General features: G+C 42.3%; 1 protein-coding gene across 5 annotated transcripts in view; it reads left to right on the forward strand.

Moving 5' to 3' along the window:
• cadm1a (cell adhesion molecule 1a) overlaps positions 1-24,819 on the forward strand; it is a 359,846-nt gene that overhangs the window by 70,044 nt on the left and 264,983 nt on the right. The window lies entirely within an intron of this gene.

Raw genomic sequence — 24,819 nt, forward strand, 5'->3', positions numbered from 1 at the left:
TACAAATTCTCACATTGCACCGTCAGGTGTAATTCAATCTGGAGTTTATCTACAGAGGTTAGACCAGTGTCATTACAAGAAGTCAGCCTTTTTGAGATAATTGACTTCATAAAATTTAATGGAGGGTATTACTGTTCATGCCTAAGTAATTCCCCTGTAAAACCCCAATGGGCTTGCCTTTACAGCTCCTCAGCTTTCATTCCTCATGTATTTGAATTATGATTTTAAAATTCATATTTCACTCTTCTATAGATAACATACTGTACTGTCGGTGCAGTCTCCTTCGCAGGGTTCGCAGGCTCTTCTCTGCTCGGCACGGCGCAGCATTACCTTATATCCACCCATCCATCCATCCACACTGCAGCCAAAAGCACAGTTGGCCCTCTCAAATTTGATCATGCCTTTAATGTGCACAAGCTATTAATCAGCAGTTTTTATTCTCAGCCATGTAGTTTGTGGAGCCCTGCACACTCCTTGGCCAATCGCATTGTAACAGCTGTTTCGCTCCATTGGGGAGTCTTTGAGGGAGACTTGACCAATAAAACCTGTAGACCCTGGCCACTGGCATAAAAGAGGAAAACAACACTGCCACTTTTCACCACGAGTACGGGAAGTAGTTCTGCTTCATCTGTTAAGTTAAAAAGGCTGAAGAATGACTTGGATCTTGTATCTCCCAAAGGCTGCCGCACTGGGATGAATAGTGGATGAGTCAGCTGGTAAGAATTTAGACTCTGATAATGACTTACGCTTCATATGAAGAGTCTGCTTGATACAAAACCAATAGTTAAGCTTAATTTGGCTCTAATCTCTTTGTACCAGAGTGTATTAATGCTCAGCAGGGGGAGAGTCTGAGAACAATTAGAGCGTTCAGATTTTGTTTTTAGCTTCAAAGGTAATAAAGTGTTCAAATTAAAACAATTGCCACTAAAGATGAATAAAGATAAATGGAATTGTCTTGAGAAAAATCAGGACTGGCTTTTTTTCCCTACAAGTTATATTAAGCTTTCAATGAGTGCTGTTATGATTAAGGAATCGGACTGATCCCTTTTTATTAAACATGTGCTTTTCAATCAAGGTGAAGTATATTTAGAAAGTGATGTTGAGCTCTGCTTAATCAGAGCTGTTAAAATATGTAAGAGGTCAGCAGTTGATGTAACATCAATAGTGTGAACCCTAAATCGAATTCCAACAGGCTATAGAATCAACTCTTTGGGCCTCTCCCACCAAGCAGGATGGGTGAATGTTTGTTGTGGTTCTGCATTTTACAGCAGCTGTGAGGTGCAGAACACAACAACGCGTGACTATCCAAACATTTCAGAAAACACGGAAACATAACAGGCGGACGAGACTCGCGTTCACTCAAAATGGCAGAAAACCCATCCATTTCGTCTTGGTAAACTGTGTTTTCAGATTTTCCTTCCACACTTTGTGATATGTTGTTGTGTTTCCAGTTTCTGTTGGTGTGAATCGCACCTCGGGGCCTCAGCAGCATGTCCCAGCTGGAAGCACTGATATGTATAGATGGGACAGAACCTTCATGTTCAAAAATGGCACCATTAAACCTAAGCAGTAGTGTGTAGAGATTCATGCGTGCCAGGGGTGGCTTGTAATGTGCTTGTGTAAGGTACCGTATTCCTGAGGCCACAAATCTTTGTGCTCCAACAGATACCAATCGCACTGTTCTTAGAAGTACACATACAGGGGAGTCTCGCCTGGGTTTAAACACTAAATGCATTTGAAATCCAGTTTAGTGTCAATATTTTAAGTGGCTGATCTAATAACGATAATTAATTAGAGTACTTAGCATTTTACGTCTGGCATTCTTCTTAATAATGTAAGAGCTTTGTAACTCCATTACATTTGCCGGCATTGCATTTGAAATATTAAAATTCTTTCAGTCCACTTGTGGACTAATGAAGCATACCAGTGAACCGAGGGAAGAAGGCAGTGCAACATTGTTCGCACAGCATGAGAGAACTATTTCAGGTACAAGTTGCTTGCAGAGCAATTTGTACTGGTTATACTGAGATTAACTGGCTAAGGCTGGCAGTCTGTATTTTTTTTCTAAAATAGGAAGAACTAAATTTCTAAAAAGTTTCTAATCTTAGTTTTTTGCAGTATTTTCCTACTGCACTGACATTATCAAGCTAAATATGTGTACGTACGTAGATGCAAAATAGTATGGATCCCTGTTAAATAATTGAAAACAGGAAAAACCCTGGTGCAGTCCCTTAAAAGCCAAATTACTCTGCGCAATAATGGCCTTACAAGAAGCTCATATGTGGTGCCCTCTTAATCATTAGAGAATGACAGAGTGAAATATTACCTCATTAAGAGAAAGCACCGCCATCCGCTTGTTCTTCCATCGTCACGTTGTGCATGTGTTGGCGGTCTTACCAGTCTGAGATAGGAATGTACTGCAGAGCAACTTGGAGATTCACTGATTTACTGCACAGGACCTCTGCAGACGTCAGTATTTTGTACCCTGTTCCTGCAAACTAACCCTATATGACCCTTAGAGAGCCACAGCAGGAGTCAACAGACGGGCTCTCACTCGGGGAGATTCAAGAGGTCATAGGGGTATTATTGAAAAAAAAAATGGCAAGGATATCCTCCCATCTGTTGAGAAATAAGTGCAGTCTGATGACTGACCATCCAACCGATGGTCCATGTGTAGGTGAAAAGGGACAGAGAGCTTTCTGCCAGCAGCTGCATCACTCCAGGGAGGGCTGCTTCGGGCTTCCATCAATCCCTCCTTTGCCCTGTATGGTTTATTTAAGCCATGCCCTCAGCACAGCAGATTGCATTTATTACATATTTGCATATATATGAGGGCCTCTGTTTTGACAGCTTTTCGAGCACCACACTCTATATTGAGATTACATGAGACTGAGGACAAAGTGAGAGATGTCATTCCATCCTGAAATTGCAGGATAATAGTGGGCAATGCTGTAGTTATTGCCAATACAAAACTAGCAAAATAAAGGCAAAGCTATGAATTTAAAAGACAGAGCGGACGCTCCCTTTGCATATCCCTGCTCGAAAGATTAAATCATCAGCATCAAATGTTCCTGGTTACTTTTTAAGGCTTGTCCTACCCTTTTTAAATTGAATATGCTACAGGTGTTTTCAGCGACTGAGCGACCAGATACTGAATTTACTTCATAGGGAGCTCATGGATTCTGCTGATCATGGGGTCAGTAACTGCTTTAAGTACGGTTGATAATTTATGTTAAAATTCAAAGTGAGATGGAAGGATAGTGCTGCTAACAAAATGTCAACAATATGTGTTTTTCATCTCTGAAGGGAGACGAAAAAGCAGATCAAAGAGTAGATTGGTGTGGCAATAATCTGCAATAATGCTGGTATAGTATACTGTAATGCTGCCAAGAAGAGGGACATGAGCCCTAGAGCCATGCCTGCCAATTTACCCGCCAATCTACGTTTCAGTTCTCCTGTATGTTCCAGAGCTTTGGGGATGACTGAAAGAATGAGGCAGAATGAGACACAGAGAAATAAATTGGTCTGCTTCACAGGGTGGCTGAGCTTTCTGAGAGATGCCATGAAAAGCATTGAGCTGGGACAGGAATCGTTTCATTGAAAGGAGCTAGCTGAGATTTTCTGAGGTTGGTTGTGGGAGTTGGGCGAGGTTTAATTTAAAATGAAGCATATGGTGAATTTTCCATATTTCATAGAATTTAAAGATCGTGCCTTCTTGCTGTACTGCCCGCCTGCATTGTTAAATATTTCTGCTCTTAGTTGAATGGCTTGCTCAGATTATCTTTCAAGGTATCCTAAGCCAAAGGTACAAATACTGTAATAGCAGGTGTTTACTGGTGCATGTCCTACCGACTGGTTTTGGCAAATCCCAACCGTCTCTCCGCAGTCTCAAATCAATGTCATGTGGCTGGCAGCATGATAGATGGCCACACAACCGATTAACCATGTTTTACGCTCGCTTGAATTGGATAGATAGTATTTCTGTCAAAGTGAGCTAAGACGGGAGGATTATAATGTGGTGTTCTTTACTACAGCATCGCCAGACAACCATTGGTTGACGTAACCGTGTGCGTCTATAGCAGCAATTCTTTTTTGTTTTAGCATGAAAGTCCAACACTGTGATACTGATGACTTTTTCTGTCACAACAAAAGGCTTTGTCCTACTGTGAGTAGGCATTATCTTTCTGACAATATTTGATGTGTTGCATGAACCGTTGAGCTGCTCAGGCAACATATGCTTCTGTTTTAATTAGCAAGTGTTTGTTTAACCCACTCAGGCCTGAGGTGCCCACTAAACACCAGAACTGCTATACCAGTGTGTTACATCAAGTACTTGAGTGCTACAAGCGCTACTGACAGCAAACAGAAAATGTATAAATAAGGTCCAACAGCAGTAACAGTTCCTGTACTTCCTCATCCAGTCAGTGGGCTCTATGAATTTGCTAATTAGCTCCACCTCTCGGCATTTCCTCAAACTTTATTTATTTATTTGTATAGCACATTTCTTGTACAAAACTATTCAAAGTGCTTCACATAAAATGAAAGCATTGCAGCAGGGAGTGGAAGAAGCATTAAAAATAAGAAAAAGAAATGTTTTTAACCTGGATTTAAGAATGTCTTAATTTGGTGACAGTTTAATCTCCACTGGCAGTTTGTTCCACTTGTTTGCAGCATAACAGCTAAATGCTGCTTCTCCATGTTTAGTCTGGACTCTGGACTGGTCCAGCTGACCTGAGTCCTTGGCTAGGGCTAGGGCTAATAACTGTCCCTGAGTGTCAGAATCACGAGCTTCTCACATGATGCAGCAACCGCCTGCACTTAGTTCATATTCAGCCCTGGAAACGGAGACAGTCTGCCTGGACTCATTACTTGATATGAGGAAAAGCCCGCTTCCCTGTAGGCTTTTTAAAGCATGTACCACTGCTACACTGTGTTTTCCCGGGGAAACGTCGGACACAGCCAGGAAATACAACTGATTTGTGGCTTGTGGGGAAAATGCGTTGAGAAACTTACCAACACGCCCTCTCATACTCGCAGTGTCTCCATCTTAAGTGGCCGGAATAGTCGGCCTTTGTAATAAGTTTAGCGGCAAACCCAGCCTTTTTTTTGGAATTCACATTTGGGAGTCGGGACAGGGGAGTCGGCACCTGCCTGCTCCCCCCAATTCTCTATAGCTATGATTTCATTTTTTTAAACTGCATATTTGGCCATTGGCCACTCTGTTCCCCTCAATAATCAACCGTTGAAAAGCCGGTATTGGTTAACCACTTGTCTGCCTGTCTGTCATTTGGAACAGATGTGCTTCTATTTCAAGGCACAATCCCACCATGACAGTCAGTGTTACACCTGAATACACAATCCCATCTTCCGTTTCCGCAGTGAGGCGTAAAACAAAACCAGCATTAACTCCTATCTTATAAATGCAGTATTTCACACATGGTGTTTACAGTCTGTCTGTACAGGGTGTTAGCCTCAGTTCCTCAGCTATGGATTCTTCACCTCCATGACACTGATCTTGTGAAAATACGTTCTTGTATGTTTGTGTCATCGTAGGTTTGTTTGCTAACCATCGTTCACTTGTTAACCTGTACAAGCTAAATGATCTCTTAATAAAGTGGATTGCAATTGCAAAGTAAGTTGATTTGGGACGTTTGCACTGGGCTTGACCTCCGGCCTCTGCAACCTTTAGTTACCCATATTGCCCTTCTCTTGTCTACATTTAGGGAAGCCTAACTCCAGCGTGCGATTAGCATCTGTTCCATACAACTACAAAGCCTTTTACACACATCTGAATTAAGCCACAGCTTTGGTTTACATGTGAGCACCAGTAGCTTACTTGTTTTAAGGGAGTGAAGGTCAGTGGCATCTCATCCTTATTGAGCAGTGAGCTGTAAAGTATCATATGGTCTGATTGCTCTCTCTCATGCTAAAGAACCACTCGACTGTTTCTTCCTTTTTATTCCAGTTGTGTACTCTTATGTTGTATCAGGATTAAATTTTACATCAGAATACTCTTCATGAAATGACAGGGGATGAGATTCTGTGTGCAGATACTGTTCATTTTCATGCACGTTTTCACAATATGAGCATGGAATTCTTATTTAGTTCAGGTTAGAAGGGAGTCATTCGCCTGTGCATGCCTTTCTTTTATTTTTCTTCATCTTGTATTACATTATATTGTGCATATATGTTGCATGTTTCAAGTATTTTGTTTCTCTCTTTTTCTCTAGGTAAGTGAGATTTGGTTTTCCACTGCTTCCATCCTCAAACAAGCACCTCTCACCCCACCCGTCAGAGAATGCCCTCTGGAGATGGTGGGTGCTGCTGTGATTCATCAGTAGCCGTGCTGGTTAAAAATATTCCTCCTACTCCCTCTCCCCGTGCTCCGTTTCCCTGTGATTGTCAAAGGAAATGAAGCCAGCTCCTGCTCACCCTTAAACAAGACCAGCTAAGCTCGTAAGCTTGCATCATCTCAGTGTCTCCGAACTCTTTCCAAGCATAGTATATGCTGTTTGTTCTTATTGGTGTGTGATGTAACAAAGAGGTCTAAATGATGTTGAGGCAACGGGGACAAATGAGTTTGTCCTTGCCTCTGAATGTATCGAGAAAGGCCAAAATGTTGTCTTTGTGCTAAAAAGCTCTTCTCCAGCGTTGCCTCTTCTTAGGGCTGATTAGTAGGTGGTTGGTTTGTCCTTGTCTTGCATTGATGAACAGAACCAATTAATCATTGTTCTTTATCTAGACCTTTATTCATTCGAGTGGTTGACAAGTTTTGTTGTTGACCTTGTGCTTTCCCGGTTGTTTTTTGTCTGCTTTGTAAAAGGTCCCTTTTCACTTCTGATATTCATTAAAAGGGGGCGGAATGAGCAAGCAAAATATGTGGCTGTGCTATTTGATGTTCGAAAGTTTTCACAACTTTCATAGAATCTTGACCTTGACAGGGGACAATAAATAATTATCACAGTGTCTCTGATACAGTTTTGCTCTGTGTGATTATCCCTCCCTCTGTCCTTCGTGCTGATGCTGGCCTGAAGTACATTTTATCTTCACCTTCCAGGCAGACCAGATTAATCCAGTGAAATGTGTTTTAGCTAAGTCATTGCACTAAATGGGTAGAAAAGAAAAAACTGGTTCCGTGTCTCCAGAATTGCAATGAGTTTAGCTTCTTTTTCAGAAGTGCACTGATCAATCCCTACATTGAGCATTGTTTTGGGTTTTAACTTTTGAGGACCTTGTTGGCTTCGGAGATGATGAATTTTTCAGCAACATATCCGTGGACCAACATCCTACTGATGCAACGAGGCAGCAATTGTCTTTGCTTTTGAACAGGGGGGTTTGTCAGATCACTGGCGTTGCCTCACTGTGTCTCTGCTGGAGTGGCTCTGCTGTGAGACCGTTGTTCTCGGCTCCAGATTGCAGCTTATTGGGAGACTGTGCGCTGGGCGAGGCGCAGCAAATTAAGCAAGGCCTGCGAAGGTTAAATGCTGCTACCGGGGGTTTTTGTGTGTGAAGCAGGCCCCACCACAGCCTTGGCAGCTTGCCTCCGTCCTTTCTATCTTGTCAGTAAGGGCTGTCCACACCACAGCCCATTCATGTTTCTGGGTCCATTTTAATGACATCTTATTAAGAGGGGCATATTCATTTTTTGAGGCAAAACAACAACCCAGCATTCCTTTTCCTCCACTCATCTTCAGCTTTCTTCTTCTCATATTCCCAGTGTGAATGGTGCTTTGTTTGGATCCATACAAATGACCTCTTAGCTTTGTCCTAGCATTCGTCCTCTGTACACTGGCTCAATGGGTTGCTGTGTTCACTCTGATACCATGACAGGAAGGCCCCTAAAGGCCCAAAGACCTCCCAGATGATGGAGTGGATGAGACATCTGCCATGGAAGTACAGATGGTAGCCTTGGGTACACTGTGCCCTGTTGAAGCTGAAACATATGATCTCACCTAACTATGCTATATTGACCGAGTAGTCTCCTCCAGCGGTCCTCAGGTAGTTGGGGCTGGATTGATTGCTGAACAGTATTCCCTACAACAGAGTCCTAACCTATATTTCTACCTTACACCACATGCAGATGCTGTGTCCTGAACATACCTGTGTTACCTGTGTTACAGCAGTTAAGCAAATAAAGTGCATGTGTGTTTATTTACAATTCATATACGCTCTAATTTTCTCATGTAGTAAAAGTAAAAGGGATCCTTTAACGGTCATGTAAGTTGCTGATTATTAGATGCTCTTTACTTGACTTGTCCATGTTCCTCCAGCCAGTAGTTTGTGTTAAATCACACATGCAGCCGGTCAGCTTTTTCACTGCACGTGGTAACTAGATGTCGGTGCAGTTATTGTCCTTCACAGGGGCTGAAGAAACGTCTCGTAGCACAGAAAGTCAGCCATTTGAAGGCTTACAACAACAAAGTAATTAAACTGATAAGTAGTTGGTTATTGTTGGCTCGACATTTCATCAACAGTTCAGATGGGTCTATGTAACACACGGATCACAGTAGTAATAATAATAATAATAGTAATGATAATCATCAAAGGTGGACCGTCTGTTCTCACAATCTGTTTTCCCTAGGTTTACTAGAACATTTGTAACCACATGATTGCCAGTGCACTTGGTTACCTGGATACAAAGCCTGCCACTTGAATTCAAGGCTAAAGGTCGAACTAACACATCTCGGCCCTAATTTCCCTCTAGTTTTATTTAGAGGGCTTTGCCAGTTAGTGGTGATTCATATCTCTGCTGCTTCGTCACTTCAGTTTCCAGCTCGTAAGAGTGGTCGGATAATCTGTATCGATGGCTCCAAAGCTCCTCTAATAGATGACAGAGTCATCTTCTTTACCTGTAACAAAGCTGACATCATCATGATATACCATGCAGTGTCTTTGAAGTACAGATAGTAACAGGTTCTCAAGTAATTAAACCCTGGATGGGATCATGAGAATTGTCTCTCGCTAAAATGTATGGAAAAAAAACAACTAATGGAGCACTGCCACGCATCAAATTTTAAATGGCAGCCGGAAGATATGAACATGCAAATAAAAACGCCTGAAATACAGCCAAAATAAAAAAAATATGGCAGTGAAAATCTGACTTCTACACAGATAACCACTGTTGTAACCAATCAGGGGATGTTAAGGGATGCTGTCGTGGTGCAGCTTATGTAAATAAAACAATTATGTACAGGTCTCTGAAGAAAACTCAACAGGGCTTCAGGATCTTGTTTTCTCTGCTGTATTTTTTGTCTTCTGTCTGCAAAATAAGTTCCACCTCCATGATGTGTGACATGTCCAATGAATGTCCTCACAAATGTGTCAGTACCAGTGGTGGTGTTTCTTTTTCAGGTTTATTAGAAAAGTTAGGACGGTGCAGTTCTTTATTTAACAGCCCATTCTGTGCCATTTTCACAGCAAATTACCATCGTCCACCGTATCAGATCCGACAAATCAACCGTCGCTGATCGTAACTGACAGATTTATTATCAAAGCAGGTTTTTCTGCCTCCCAGTTCAAGGCGGTCGTATTGTTTTTATTATTGCTGCTTTTTTTTCTGTATTTTATTGACGTCCCGATAAGTAAAGACCCAACCAACTCCCAAAGCTCTGAGCACCACCTGAACACACCTTCAGAACAGTAAAACTGTCACTAATTGTAGATGCCTTAGATACGTCTTGTTTCAGTTTTCACTTACGTCCTTCAGTCATGCACACTTGATTTTTACATGACAACGATTGGTTTAAAAAAAAAAGAAAAGCCTCCTTGAGCTCATCACGCTGCTCGCTGTTCTTCTTGCGCGTTGTGCTGGAAAGTGTAAGTGTGTTTGTGCCAGGCATTCAAACGCTCCTCGTCCATCCTTACTTTGTGTCACGTCTGGCTGATATCCTCCCACTACTGCTGCTTTGTGTTTGGAAGGGCCAGCAGGGCCAGCATGGAGAAGGGAAGGAGGGCCGTCTGTGCCCAGCCTGGCCACCTGGCTGCCCAGAGGGGAAGGGGGCGTGGAGGGCGATGGCGGAGAGGAAGGGGGTCAGCGAGAAAAAGAGACTTTTCCCCTCTTTACTCTGTAGTTTTCTCTCTGGCCTTCTGTTCGTTCACCCGCTCCTTTCTTCTTCGTCTTTTGGCTTTTGAACCCTCTTTTTTTTTTTTTTTCACACATTTTTCCAGTCAAATCTATTAGAAGCAGTTGGCGAATCAAATGTTTTCCTTGAGCCGCTTTTTGATGCTCGTTAGAAGAAATGGAAACCCAGAACCAATGCCTCGTTAGTGGAATCCATTACTCGTTCCTAAATAAACATTTTCAGATGGCATCATTCTCTATTTACAGTATAAACGTACCTGTTTATCTCACAAAATTGTAGAGCAAATAACCCCACCGTGCATAGTCTGCTCCTGTGTGTGCTGTGGCTATGTGGTGTCCGTCTGCCACAGTCTCGCTTCCAGTCAGCACTGTGTGGTGGATGGGCTGTTGCTGCCATGCCAGCCTGGACACCACAGGGCATTACCTATGGTTCACCTGGGTGAACATCTGACCATCACTACCCATCATATTATTAAGGGAAAACGCATTTGCAGCTTCGCATTTGGACTTGATGGAGGATATCACCATTAGTCAGCATGCGCATGCATGAAAGTAGATGACGCGGGTTTACAACTACACTCGAGAGCTTGATGGCTTGAAGGAGGAATCTTGTTGTCAGAAGCTGGAGGAGCTGGAGCAGAAGCTTACTGTCATGAACTGCCATGTTGTTATTCTGAAGGTAACAGCTGGGAATCTAAAGGAAAATAGAGACGTAAGAGATGAAGAAGCCAGAATGGAAAGGTTAATCTTTAAGTGTTTGGACTTCAAAGCGGTATTAAGAAGGGAGACCCTATTGACTTTGCCAAGCTATTCTAACAAGGTTTTCCGAGAGACGCTCCCATGTGAACCATTAGTGGAGACTGCACACAGGATTTGTCCAGAGCTCGGGTCGTGACTCAGACCTATGATGCAAACATAAAAGGCGAAAGCAGCAATCGTTTGGCTGCCAAGAATCAGGGGAGAGTTTTTTTTTTTTTTTTTTACCTTCAGATCTACTTCAGTATTCAATAATATGTTTGTTATTGCTCATATCCTGTTTTTTTTTCATATCAGTTGGAAATGCCAGATGGCGAGATATTAGTTTTTTTTCTCATATTGATCTTCATTCTCAACTGATGTTATACTTTTTAAATTTATATTGTCAAATACGAACAATAAATGAACTGACAAAGCTTTCTGTGCATATCTTATCACACTTTTACAGAGTATCGAGCAAATCTTTGAAAACTATCCCGAATCTTCAGAATAAATGTGTCTAATACGCTTGTGGCCACTTAACTGGCAGGCCATTATTCCAAACTACTCCACATTCAGAATACTTTTGCTCCTTAATTATTTTCAAGCTCTTCTGGAGAAGCTGACACATGGTCCAGAGGTCAAACTGTGAGGCCAGGTGAAACTAAACTCACCATATTGCAGTCTCCTCCGCCTTCTCCTTCAGCTGCTTCTCCCCTCAGGCTGATAATAGAGATTTGGAGCTCCCCTGCTGCTTGAGCCACCTGTGATATTATCTGTGAGCTCTTCCAGGCAAGGTGGGATTCTTAGCCCTCGCTATGGGAATGAGGAGGTACAATTAACTTTACCGCTAAGTGGATTTCATGTCTCGATCTAAAAGATGGGCAGAAGATGATCAAAAATGATTTAAAGAAATACAAAGATGTCAAAATGACACTTGTTGAATCAAATGGTTGCTTGGGCTGCTTTCCCTTGGGTTAACAGTACTACTATGAATGATCAAAATAAGTCCACTGAATCCAACTGCCATGTTGAATGTAGTTTCAGAAGTTTCAGAATGTTCTAAACTCATTTAAATGAATCGCCATCGTAGAAAACATGTGAGTTGAGTTTTAGTGGTGAGAAGAGGTGGAATAATAGTGGAAATGCTTGTCCATACTGTAATCACTGATCCCATGATGGGCTTTACAGTGTTTTATAGTCATTGCCACAGCTCAGCAGTACAAATGCTCCAGTGTGTAATTTGATGGCCATTATACAGGACGTTATGGACATGTTATTATATTCAGCAGTCTGAGCGTGAAACCCATCCCACGAGTCCGTACTACTACTCCGGTGCAGTAAATATCGATGCTTTAATGGTGCTTTGATCTTTTCTTTTTGAGGTAGGATTTTTTTCATTTGGCTGAATTTCAGGGCCACACTGCTTGGAAACGCACAAACCCGAGTGCCACGGCGTTCCAAATCCAAGTGCTTCATCTTTGTGCATCTTCGTGTTCATGTGGTGTTAATCAGAACCAGAGCTCTTTTAACACCTTGTCGGGTTTTCACAGAAACGGGCGTTAGAATTACAACAATTAGCATTTGACTCGTAAAATAGTGTGGCAGTCCATTGTACTTTGTTTAGCTATTGAAACTCAAATGGCAGTTCTTGCGAGGATCATTTGTAGGTGTACAAGGTGAATATTTGAGGGATTTTTGTAACTTAAATTCCATGTTTCTGTTAGCTCTTCTGTAACAGCTGCACATGACGAATCTTAATGGATTTTAAAAGGGGAGAAGTTTATGATGGTGACTTGTTAAGAAAACAAGCGCTATTCAACAAAAAGCATCCCTTATACGACCCGGTGGGATACAACATACAGGCTAATCACATAAAGTTTATGGGTAATTTTATGGAAACCTCCCTGTGTGTACCTGGTAAATGGGCCTTATCATTAAGTATGTATGTTTTTGTTCAAACACATCTGGTCCCACACAAATGATAATGACCCATTCATGCAGAACAGGTGGTGTCTTTTAAAGTGGAGAAATGCAGTGTTTGTGGGGAAAGCGTTTGGATAAAATAATTAGAGGAAAAGGAGGATTCCTGATGTTTTCAATCATGCAGTCCTCAGCAGTAACATCTAACTGCATGCAAGCGGGAAGCATTTTAGCTCTCATAAGACTAGTCTCAGATATCACACAAGAAGCCAACCACTGTTTAACTACTGCGCATTCAGAATTGCATCATTTATCACTTCATGCTCAATCGCATCGCCTCAAGTCAGTCACACCTGCAGACGCCGTCGTCACGCTCATCCTGCAGGTGCCGTTTTTTTTCTTCTCCTCAGTTTAAAGTTTACAGACAGCCCACTTAATAAAGCACTGCCATTTATACCGCAGGGTTTCGTCTTTTCAGTATGTTGCACCATGATGTGCTGCTCCAAACAAATTGGAAATCCATACCTGATACGTGAGCATACAGCTCAGGTCTCAGTGGGACTCCTGTTACTCCTGTGTGGGATTGATTCTGGTAATTGATTATGTCACTACGTAATATGTGGTTGGATGAGCTTATGGACATTGTTAGAGCTTAAAGGATACCTCTGTCTGTTTTCATTAAATTTCACTCTGTTATTATTACTCACCAACTTCCACCAATATCCACGATGGGGCAAGAAACACACTGGCCTCATAAACTGTCTTACAGGTTGGAAACAAGCCACCATTTGGGCAAATCGTTTGTTGGTGAAACTGTAGCAAGCACACCTTACATGCTTATGATGTCTCATCACACCTGGTGGCTATGAGCTTACACGTAGGTTTGATACAATACAGAAGAAGGAGTCCCTTAAATTGTGATGGATGTGTTCCCGTCTGATGATGTGACAACTTCTACAATCGGCAGTTAAAGGATAAGTCTTATTTTTCCAGATTAATACAATATTTACATGGAGCACTTTCACTGAAAGAGTGATGGGTCACTGCAATCATTCGTCAGTCCTGATTCCTACTCTGAGTCCTGCGTAGGAGACGGGAATAAAATCTCCCATCTTCATCTGTACCTAAAAGCGTCATCAAATTGAGCTGAAATAAATGAGGCTCGGCCCTATCTCCTCACTGCAGCTTAGCAAAGAAAAGGCCATTAGGCTAGGTGAAAAGGAGAAAAAAAGATTAAAGCATAGTAGAGATAATTCAATGAAAATATAATTTGAGTTTGAACAGGATACGGCTGTGACTCCCAAATAGATTCTAAAACCAGGCAGAAGTTTGTATCGACCAAAGTATTTCCCCTCTAACCTTGTTTAACGCTTCTTTAAAGCAGTTACTCTGAACAGATTAACGCTCTGAAAATGACTAGATGTTCCCAGCGGGACGCATTTGATAAAATCCTTTGATTTTCCTTTGTCACTTCTTCAGATGCTTGGTAGTGAGTTGCTCTCTGAGCATTTGGCTCTCACTATGGAACAATGCGCTCCATAGTCCTCGTGATGCAGATCACACAAGCATTTTTTGTCTTAATGTTTCCTTTAGCTTCGAGCTTGAATGGCCTGTTCTGTGTAACTGTCAGTATTACCAATTAGTCGTCAAAAGAGGTCTCATCCTTTGTGGCTGCTGAATTCTCACAATTTTGATTTGAGGAATTAGAATCACAAGAGACTCCATCTTGCCAGGCTCCAAGATATCCATTTGTGGCCCAAAGGTAAAAGTCTGGACCAGGTGGTGTACTTTACCAGCAGCTACAGTAGGCGTGATCGCCTTAAACAAAGGTAACAGTGTAGCGGGGCCTTAGCCTTTAGACCAAATACTTGTATCCGTTACTTTCTATGAGCAGTATGCCTCATCTGTTCGGTTATAGATGCTCCTACACCACTTGAAACAACAGTAATTGTTCTGATACTTTTCAAATCTGCATGGAAAATGCATCGTAGGACAGAAGGATGTCAGTTTTCATCTCATTATGGTCATCAATAAACTCTGATGCCGTTTGTTTCCATATTTCATTGCTCAGTCGGTGTCTTGTGTACTCTCTGCGGGACTGAATGCACGGTAACCTCGGCAACATATCAACTTATGGCTCCTAAGTACGTCAGGGTTACAGAAACTACTGTGCAAGTAGGAAATTAGATTCCCTGAAGAATGAATGTGCTATTCTTAAGAGAGCAAAGGCAGTCTGTCTCGAAGTGCAGTCAGTAAGTGGCCTGTCTGGAATGGTCATTTTGGGGACTGGTTAAATTGGGAAAGCATGAGTTTTATATGGACAAATTTAAACGCTTACTTCCTATTTAGTTGAATGATATTTAAAAAATCTGTTTTTGACTCTTAGAACTATAGACCAAGTCTAAATGCATGGGGAAAGCCTCTGCTTCCTTTGCTCAATCGGCCCTCACTTTTCCATTAAACTTTTCTTGGAATCAGTTTCCGAGGGGGTCTCATTTCTTCCGAGGGTCATTTAGAAAGCCTTCTTTTTTTGATGATAAACACATATAACTGCTGGACCTTTTTTCTTTTCCGCTTCTCTGAACTCATTTCTACCTTCCACACAATGGGTTTCATCAGAGGCCCTCTCAGAGTGCTATGTGGGAGTTCTCCGCCCACACTTAGAGATGGTTTGGATATTTTACTGCCACCAGACTGCTCGTCTGTCTCGATGTACTCTCATTTATTGCACGCTGGTGGCAAAACTAGCAAACTGCATCACACATTTTGTACCGCCTCGGTTGCAGCATTCATATGAGCGATATGGGAACACATGGTGAAAACAAATTGGAAGAGATCATGGCTAACCTTACACCGAGTTGTTCTTACATCCTTTCTTACAACCTGTCTGGGCTTCCAAGTGGCTACAGTTTCACTAAGCTTCACTAAAGCATTGATTTTAATTCCTCGCAAAGATCCTGTTTCACAAGCCGTGCTGTTGTTCATTGCTTTTAATCTTTATGCTTGGACTCTAGATTAAACATTTTGCTGCCTGTATCGACACTAGAGTCTGTTGAGGGAGCAGAAATACCTGGTGAAGCAAGAAGTCCACCGTTATTAAATATGATTCTGTCCTGCCTCTTGGTTGTGTATCTTTCATTATAGCAGATTTTATTAAAAATGCTTATGGAAATCTCTGTGAGGCCTGGCCTCTCGTTGGCCTCTCCTGTGGGACTTTGATGAGGATGAGCATTTCATTTGTTCTGTTTTCACAAGGAAGTCTCATAGCATTGGCCAGCGCTTGTTATTAGCAATCTTAATGACTACTAAATTTGATATGAGACCTCTCACCAGAGCTGCCTGGTCAGTGGCTCTATCCCACTCTCCTGAGAGACTCACTACTACCTCATGCACCTTTGATTAAGCTTTCATATGGCAGTGAACTGCAACATCCACCAGGGAATGAGTCACCATCTCCATCCTCCCTGCCATTGTTTACCCAAGTGAAAGGAGAGGATATCTGATGTGCACCAAATGAAACTGCTGAAGGAAAAAGCGGATTTCTTAGTGGAGTCTCTGCAACAAATACGACTACACAATGGTTCGGCCTGGGTAAGCAGCACAATGTTTGCTCATTCTTTACAAAGTGTGCTTTGGTGAGGCTACAACTGTTACCAGGTGAGAGGCTCTCTGTCCTCTGAACCAGTAATTCTTGCTGGCTGTTGCGTTTCTCGTTTAAATGGAAGTTTCTTGCTTTGACTAAACCATCCTTTTCTTAGTTTCACCTCTCAGTTGCATTCGACATGCTCGATAACTTGAGCATCTCCAAACGATCTGCATGCTGACGTTCACCATGAGCGTGGAACACATTGCAAAATGTCATTTAAGCTTAATTGAACTTTTCCCATAAGTTTTATGATGCATATTGTGTTTATTGATTTTACAGAAAGAAGAGGAAGGAAAAAAGGCAACAAAAACAATCAAAACCTTTGTGCCAGCCCCCTCCGCCTTTGTTAGAACCACGTGTTGCTTTTTGAAAGCCCTGTAGCCTTTCTTTTGCCATTAACACGTCTGGTTGTATTGATGGACTGTCAAGCCATCAGCAGCATAGGGTGCATGCAAGGTGCTAAATGGCTGAGGTGAAGTCAGCCTGTGGTGGGGACTATTTTCCCACTTAAGGCCCTTTCTTACATTGCCTGAATTGAATGCTGTTATGGTAGGAGCTCATTTATCTGAACTCCAGGCTTTCAAACAGCCTCTGAAGCATACAGGTGAAAACAGCTGGCAGCTCAACTTTGTGTTAAAGTTGTACTGTGGAGAGGTGATTTTAAGCTCTTTAGAGGCGAGTTCAATTTGGAAACGCATAAAAATGCTTATTATGCAAAAGACACATCTATGAGCTTGTCAAAACCACCATTGTGCTGGTCCCCCATGTTCCATGAAAAACAGTGATGAGTCATTCAGGCTCGGGTTCGTCAAGATTATTAGATTTCACATCCTAAATGCCACAGAAACGAACAACGCTGTGCAAAGCTGCTGGCTTTTTTTTACAGCATCCCAACTGTGGACTCGCCTGCTAGCTCTTTACAAATAAAGCAGTGCAAGCCTCACATATCGTCGAGGGAACGCCGAGGCCCGCTTTCCGCCGCCGGTTTGTTGTCAGATGCTCGTAAAAAATGCTGTAGTCAACAAGATTTTTATGCAGCATCTAATTCTAATACACTGGACGAATTGTGTGTTCATTTCAAATTGGTTCCGACTTGATTTTTGGAGAAAGTGACAACTGTAATGGAAATTATGTTTAGTTGAAGCATATCAGAGTAACTGTTACCTCACCCATGGATTCCGAGCAGAGCATTACCCAGAGCTCGCCTTTTTCCCGACCTCTCCCACTGCCGTCTTTGAATATGTATATGTTGCACACACTCTTGGACGTCCACAAGCTGTACAAAGTAAATGTGATCAGACCGGACCCCCCCACCTTGTAAATTGGGGGAGCTGTCAGATAAAGGTCAGTGTAGGCACCATGACTGCTTTTTGACCAGGTGCCCCACACACAGCATGCTGTGCTGTGCTGTGTACTCTTACACCCTCCTGTCAAAGCCAGCAGTAACATCTGTGAAACATTTGCTTCTCTGTGGAAACTGTCCTCATGGTTTCACAAATATACGTCAGTGACATTGTTGACCGTGCACCTGGTGTCTCACCCATTTATCTGGCCATTACAGTTCGACTCTTGTTGAGGCTTCATACATCCTTGTGCCTAATCACTTCCAGCTCTTCAGCCTTCAAAAACGAAAGGTTCACCTACTGCCTGATGTAGCCCAACCTTTGACGTTGGCTACATTTCTTTTTACCATTATTGGTCATTTTCAGTCAGACATAAATTGACAGACAGTCTCTGAGAACAAGGGAGGCTTAGATCAATAAAATGCTGCAGTCTCCAGCTCGGCTAAATTTGATTTTGTAGGGGAACAAAACCCACACACAGAAGCTAACACAAATTTCTCCTCCTCCACTTTTGGTCAGTTTGGAATAGAAAAGTCTGTGTTTCTGTAGTATCTCTTTGAAGAGGGTGCACAGTCTTTCCACTAAGACATTTTTAGAAAAACAAAAACCGTTCAGCTAAATAAGGCAGTATGATACTTTTAAACCTCTCTGGTGAAATGGATATCTCCTGGATTGCAGCACGCAGGGAGGATGACCCTAAGGAATCACTGCTAACACATTTCTTGATTTCAGGGCACACAAAAAGTCTCTAATCTATCCAAATTCATCCATCAGTCAGTCTATTAAGGCCCCTCAGAGCAACATAATTACTTATTGTTCAGTCACTGAGGGTCACTGATGGCCAGGGCTGATAGTGTCTGAACCTTGTCTCCTCGGGTGAACTGAAAATCTTTTGATTTACATCAGGGTCATCCTTGCCTCTACCTACGTCCTGAAAGTGGTGACAAAAGAGCGATGCGCATGCTGATTCCTCGCTGAAAGACCGATTGATCTCGTTCGACCCAGATACCAGCAGTACAGACATTATTACCTTTGTTCGGGTGAACAGTGGCACATTTCAAAGGGACGCTGTGGAGAGTGAACAAAGTCACTGCCAAGAGTGTACGTGTGTGCTTTTGACTAAACCTTTTGATTACTGTTCTTTCATAGTGGCAGTTTAGAAAGAAAAAGAGATCCAAGTTGACATGAAACCTGAACAAATCTGATTCACATTGGAATGTTAAACCCAGGAGATACACAGCTTTTACTTGGACATTTCCTCCTCCATCTTTTTCGCTTGAATTTGCCGTTGAGAAAGACAGCATGGATTAATTTCGGTTGCAGTTCAGTGTGCCCAGGAAACTCTGCAGCTGCTGATTTCACTGATTAAAGCCATCTCTGTGATTGAAAGCGTCTTAATCAATGAAGTCAGATCCAGTAATTTTTCCACTATAATGAAACTCTGACAGTATTTCATGATGCACGGTGATAATTCCTTCCCAGAAAAGAGAAGAAGAAAAACCGAAGCTCTTGCAGCTCTTAGAGGAGGAGCATTTAAAAACAGAGTTGGGTCAGAGGTGAACACTAAACACAGAAAAGCTCTCATCCAAAAGCAGAGTGAGGGGGATGTTTTCTCTGAGATGTTGAGGCTACTTCATTATTGATAGGATTATGGCTGAGTAAATAGGTCTCAGGCCTATTTCCCCTTCAACTGCCCCTTGGAGAAGGTTTCTATTTTTGGGAAATGTGAAATTGTAGCTGAGACTGGGTGATGGAAAATCGCACCGCAGTATTCACCCATCTCTTTTTTTCGTATCCTCTCTATTTGGTATTTAACAGCAAATAAAATACTGAAGGTTGACTGGAACCAGGCCTTCATGACATGGCATTCATTTCGCGAATGGTTTCTTCAAAGCGACTTACAAACGAGAAATCTCTTTGGCCTCTCTTTGCAAGTGAATTGTGTGATTTGCAAATGACTTGCCTGCGGTTATCTCTGACGAGATGAGGGAAAGGAGAGAACAGGGAGCAACAGTCAGCAAACAGGATACTCCCAGCAGGGAATCGAACGCAGCAGGTATCCTAAGAAGTCAAAGACAGGGGATTACGTTGAAACATTCACTTGGGTGAAGCTCATTCTATTATCGAAGAACAACAGCATCTATAAATGCTGTTTGTCACAATTTGTCCTCTTCATTTGGTAATGCTCAAAGTTTACTGTGCTTTTAGTCAGAGAAACAGTACATCTCTAGAGGAAGGTGAGTAGGTCCTTAGTCTTAAGAACACGATGAATGAATAAAGAAAATGCACTGATAAAAGTAATGCAGATGCTGTTTTGGTTTAGGGATTCTGGAGTTGTAAATGCAGCTGATCTGCTTCAGGTTTGAAAATGCAGGGAAAACATTGTGATATTCTTCAGTATGATTCTTTTTTTTCTTCTTCTAATTACCGTCGTGAACAGGTTTTTTCTTTTACTCTTGAAAGGAAAAGAACAGATGGCAGGTTGCCTCTTTTATTTGTGTGAACAGTCTTAGGAGGATTGTGGGGGTGGGGGGTGGAGAAGTTTGGCAGTGCTGCTGTTCAGTGTCGAAGTGAAACAAACGCCTATGGTAGTGTGAGCAAGTGGCGGCTTCTCAGAGCTCTGCTGATAAATGTAGTGGGACAGCAATTCTGAGTCTACATTCGCAAACACATCGCTGTTAGTCTCCAGTGTAAAAGAGCTTAAAGATGACACAGAAGAAACCTCAACAATAACTTTCGATTGCCATTTCAAAATGAAATCGAATTGAGCCTTGGCGGTCATTGGGGTCCTAAATCTCATTGATTTATCACTGTTAATATAATCAGTACTAAAGTCTTGAGCCAACCCTCATTTCTTTATGCTATTAAAGCAGGAAATAGTTGTAATTTGTTGAAATATTAGAACTTACATAAATGCATAAATAAGTTTGAAAGTGAATATCTGGTCTGAGCTCCTTTATTCTCCAACACAGCCTGAACCCTCTGAGACAAGCTTTCTGTCATTTCTTTAAATAGTCTGCAGGAATAGTTCTCCAGGCTTCTTGAAGGACATCCCAAAGCTCTTCTTCGGATGTTGGCTGCCTTTTGTTCCGTTCTCTCTCAAGATGATCCCACGCTGCTTCAATAATGTTGAGGTCTGGGCTCTGGGGAGGATTCATCCCTCCATAAGACCTGCTGCCACTGATTTTCAGTCCTCTTCTTGTGTCATTTGGCATAGCTCAGCCTTTTCTCAGTCGTTTCCCCTCCTTAAGAATGGCTTCCTGTCAGCCACCCTTCCACGGAGACCATTTCTGATGAAGCTTCAGTAAACTGTAGATGGATCGGCTGAAGGTTCAGAAGGCAGCCCCCCCCCCCCGAGCTCCCAGCACCAAGCTCTCCACCATGGGAGACCGAGCCTTCTGCTCGGTGACACCTCGCCTATGGAACAGTCTCCTATCCAACCGAGGGCTGCACAGACTCTTTTAAAGCTGGCCTAAAAACCTTTTCATTCAAAAAGGCCTCTGACTGTTGACATGGCCATGATCTGTGTATTCTATATATTTTTCACTTTAAATAAAGTGAAATACACCAACAAAAATATTAGAAAGAAAGAGCAACGCTGAGATGCTTCTGTGTTTCGCTGTGTCTGTGCAACAGGTTTCCTGTAACTAAGTGTCAAAACATAAAGCTGCATTGTCAAAAGATGTCGACACAACACTGGTTCATCCCTCGTTCAAGGTGCCTTTTCACCCTGTCTTTTAATGAACACGCTTCATTAGGTTATTCCTGGCCTTTTTATTTATTATTTTGCAGTTCATTTTACCTTTGATTAGTTTCCTTCAACGCATTTGTTGTTGTCACGGGATTAGTTTTCTTTATTTGGTCAGTACATTTAGGTTTTGAATAAGGATAAAGGCAGGAGTTTGAATCAGTGGAATGAAAAGTGTGGGTGAGATCCAAGACCTGACTAGAAGGAGCGCATTGTTGGCTTCCCTGTTCAAACGTACCACGCAAAGACTTTGAATTACACTGCAGTTAGTGCAGATACATCATAGTCGCTTTTATTTCTGTCAGCAGTTTTTCTTCTTTGTTGTAAAACCTCCCACATACACGAGATGAACAGGATCAATCTGACCGTTGAGATGAAAGGAAGTTGTACTGTAAGATAGCGTAGCACCCTGGGTTAGACTTTTTCACTCAGGAAAACTGCATACGCGTGGCTTTCTCCCACAATGGCTTCCTCCTGGTTCAAACCTGTCCGTGAAATGTTGATGTGTCTCCAGCATGTAGAGCAGAAAGGGAAATCTGTTTCTGAAGGGGCGAAAGCAGCCCATCGACCTCGGCCAACTTCTTCTTTCCCTTGTTAAAGCAGAATACACTTCACTGTCATCTCTAAAAGCTGCCGCATGCTTATCTCTCACACTGAGGGAGGATTTAAAGGGAGAGCTTTGTTGGACATGTTGAGCTCTCCATGTTTCACGATGAAATATTGCCAGATTTCTTTTTTTTAAGTGCTGCCTCGAGCCATGTCTCACCACAGCACTCTTTTCTTTCACCGTGAAACTTGGCTGTCAGAGCGCTCATTTCAGGCCACTGCATGTGTTCATCTGTCTTGTCAAGACAGGAGGAGTAGCCTTTAAACTCATTGTATTGTTCCCTATGCACAGCATTAGCTGACACCTCTCGTGTCAGATATAATCCCTGCATAAGTGTGTGATGTGTTTGGCTTTGGAACAACAGAAGACATGTCAGTTGAGCTACATGTCGATACAGATACCATTTAGCCCTTTTTCCTCTTTGTGAATCTACCAGACATATTATCCACTGCGACCTGCACAGTCGGTGGACATATTTAGTCAGAGCTCAGTAATCATGCAAACCTCAAACGAGGTATCGTGGGTTCGATGTGTGGGGAAGAAGCCAAGCACATTTTTGCCCAGTTATAAATTTCCTCTCTTGTCATCGGCCTCCTCTAATAACTCTCCTGTCTGAGCATAAAGATGATTGATGGGTAAGGCACTCGAGACATTCGTAGGATAAAGAGTGGAGTGCTGAAAGACGGGCAGGGCAGTAACAGCAGCTTTGTGTCCAACTGTTGCAACACTTGTGCGATTTTTTTTTTTGTCTCGATCGCTCCTGGAGTTTTTCACAGGGGGTGCAAGCGGGTTGAGCTGGCTCTCAGCTAATTGGAGAATTCAGCTCCGTGTGAAGAAACATTCCTGCATATCACTTAAGATTTAATTCTCAAAGCATCTGCTTGTGGGGCAGATATCTGGCTTGGCTTTCTGGTGTGAGCATGTGTTGATTCATTGAGATGATCATAACAAAGGAAAAGGCCGGACTCGCAGAGATGTGGAGTGCTGCGTTGCTTCATGAGCGGAGCATATACTGCATGAAGCGGATGCAGCCACTGTGACGCCGCCACCTGCTTTGTGACCTGACGCTTTCTTGCTTCAAGTTTGACACTTAGCATATGCCATCTTGGTCTTTCTTTAGAGGCTGAAATGACCATATTTACGACGACACAATGGCTTTAGTTGAAGAGTGACACCTGATTGGAAATTCTTAGGAAACTTTGAGATCCGATGTACGTTTAAGTATGAAACTAATTAAAAAACAGAAGGAGTGAATCTCACTAATGATGACTTGTGGGGAAAAATGTGTCGTGTTAGTGCTTCATGAAGTTGATGCTTTTTGACTGGGAGTCTGTTGGAGGCAGAGATGTTCCAGCTCCAGCTTTTGGAAGCAGCTGTTTATGGTCTTGCACTTGAGGGCACTTCCTCAGAGGCTACATCCATCTTGCATACACAGCCTGGCAAGCTGTAGCTCCACAATTTGTCTTATTGCAATGCAGTGGTAACAGTGACACAGTCAGTTAATCGTCTGCATCTGTTGACTACTTCAGCTTTTACCAAAATTGATGGGACTTAATTAGAATTGTCAGTTCAAAATAGTTCCCTTTGGGTTTCGTTAAAGTTTGTCAAATGAATTTATTCAGTGGTTGTCCAAGGTTGCGTTCTCACCTTGTGTTAATAATGAAAACTGAGAGGTTTGAAGTATTTCCCTCTTGTTAGTTGTATTGGATTTATCCAGAATACTGTCCATCTGTTTGCTGCCTTTGTGTTTCAGATCTGCTCCAATTCTGGACTACTTTATGTGCTTGAGATCAAGGTCATGGTTGCCAGTAAAATATCATTTCACTGCAGTGGGCCACTGAATGGATTAAATCATTGTTGCATTATGCACAACCTACTTTCAATGATTTAGACCCCTGACCTGATGTAAAATTTCTCTGTGGACCTTAAAAAGAGTAGTAGAACCTGTGCTTTGGCTGATTGAACATGTATCAGGAGCATAGATGATTTGTAAAGCGGGGGCGCTTGCTCCCTGTACCATCTTACGGTGGGCTTCGCTTATCGGGGCCCTCAACAGGGGCAGTGGAGGTTCTGCTCTTGCTTTGCACCTCAGAATTATACTGGTAGTAACCTTTAGTTATTAGAGCTTTCATTGAAGATGATTGCACCATTTGTTCTTTTGAGTGTATAGATTTAAGCGTCTAACATTCTCTTGAAACTTGTGTTTTGCTGCATGATTCTTCATCCATTAAGACGCTGAAGGCTTGAGTTATGATTCTGACCGATAGTTGAATCTGGTGAAGTTCAGAACTTACCACAAATACTGATCTGCTGCAGATCTCCATGCAATTTTTATTTGTCTTCAGTTATCATTTCTCATTTCGTATTTTGTTTGAAACGAGCTAATTACAGCAAAGCTCGGACGCCTTACTGTGTTAGACGACAGGGGGTCGTGGATGGTTTCTGGTGAATAACAGTGACTGTTTACTTTAGATTCACAAGTGCTCATTTATTAATTCATGGTCTGCTGCTGTTTGCCGCAGCTGTGTGACAGTGATAAACAAAGCTGCGGTCATACAAATAGTTTCCGATCGGTCCCTCTGCAACTCTTGATGAATGAGTTCGGCAAGTCAAGCAGCTGGCATGCAGTCCTTGTGCCATTTCAAGGAGCATAACTTTTACACCACCTACTCAGTATCGGAACTTTTCCTCGCTCAGCACCATTGATGCTCTTTATGAACTTTTGCTCACAAACTC

This window comes from Leuresthes tenuis, unplaced genomic scaffold (genome assembly GCF_036924035.1).
Source record: "Leuresthes tenuis unplaced genomic scaffold, fLeuTen1.0.hap1 SCAF_21, whole genome shotgun sequence".
NCBI lineage: Eukaryota > Metazoa > Chordata > Actinopteri > Atheriniformes > Atherinopsidae > Leuresthes > Leuresthes tenuis.